Source organism: Triticum dicoccoides, chromosome 2B (genome assembly GCF_002162155.2).
Source record: "Triticum dicoccoides isolate Atlit2015 ecotype Zavitan chromosome 2B, WEW_v2.0, whole genome shotgun sequence".
In the NCBI taxonomy this organism is placed as follows: Eukaryota; Viridiplantae; Streptophyta; class Magnoliopsida; order Poales; family Poaceae; genus Triticum; species Triticum dicoccoides.
In genome coordinates, this window is record NC_041383.1 from 814,173,986 (window position 1) to 814,175,415 (window position 1,430).

The following is a 1,430-nucleotide window of genomic DNA, read 5'->3' on the forward strand; positions in this document are numbered from 1 at the left end:
GGCGACCTCCTCCTCCTCTCCGGCGATGTAGGCGAGCTCCTCTCCGGTAACCTCCTCCTCCTCCACTCCGACGATGTAGGCGAGCTCCTCTCCGGTGACCTCCTCCTCCTCCCTCCTCTCCTCCTCACGGTCTCTACTCGGCCCTCCTCTCCGGCGAACTCCTCTCCGGCAAAAGAACGTACAAGATCAAAAAACGAGAACAAAATTTGAAAAAATATCCTGCCAAAAAACAAGCCAAAAAAAGTGCAGAAAAATCGCAATCCAGATCCAAATTCAAAAATCAAAAATAGCAATGGCACACGGTGGGGGTTAGACGGTGCACCACTACTATTTTCCCGCCTTCAAAATTCAGAAAAAAATCAATAAAATTCAAAAAAAGTTACCAGTGGCGCACCTGTAGCAATAGTAATGGTGCACTACAAGGTGCGCCACTGTTACCTGCAATACTAATGGCACACCAGAGGTGCGCCATTAGTATTTGTTACTAGTGGCATAGTAATAGTGGCACACCTATAGTGCGCCATTAATAGCCAAAATAGGTGCACCACTAACAGGCCTTTTTCTAGTAGTGATAAGGCAGCCTCCCCGTGAGTAGATGTGCAGAAAATTGTTTATCAGTACCCTACAACCAATTCTCGAACATGTTACCTGCACTATGTGGAGGCTATAAATTTGAGTACTTGAACTATGGCCCAAACCGCACGAGCAAATTTACAATAAAGAAATAAGTGTTTAATGGAACCCTAATGTTGGCAAAAGACACATATCTTGCTACCTTGCCAGTTGCGTCATGCCATGTTATCTCTAGTTAGGATAGTACCTCTGTTTAGAAACCAGAGGAATATCTTCACTCTTAGACGAATTTTGAGCTTCCACAATATCTTGTTATCAACTGTATCATCACTATGAACCAATGCATCATACAAGGAATCGAAACTCGTTTGGTTTTCCTGACAGCTGAATTTCCTCCGGATGAATGAATAATTCATCCCACGCTACTGGGTGAGGCCCAAGAAGGTCCTTACAAAAAAGAAATATTAGGGTTCTCTTGTTCCAAATTTGTTTGATCATGATGAATTTATGTCTGACAATCCTCTACAAGCTAGGGTATTGCACCATAAGTGAATTGGCCCTAGCCAGGTGTCATCCCAGAATCAAACTTGCAAACCATCCCTAAGAAAGTGCCAAACTAGAAAAATAATTCCTTGGCCTTCATTATGCCACTCCAAAAATGTGAATCACTCGGTTTCCAAAGAACATGAGAAAGGTCTTTGGGCCCCACATACTTGTTAAGGATGATTTCCTACCATGCTCCATTCTCAGTGAGTATGTCGTATACCCATTTACTCAGAAGAGAGATGTTTTTCATCTCAAGGTCCTGAATTCCAAGGCCCTCTTGACTTTTAGGTCAGCAAAATACACTCTACCTA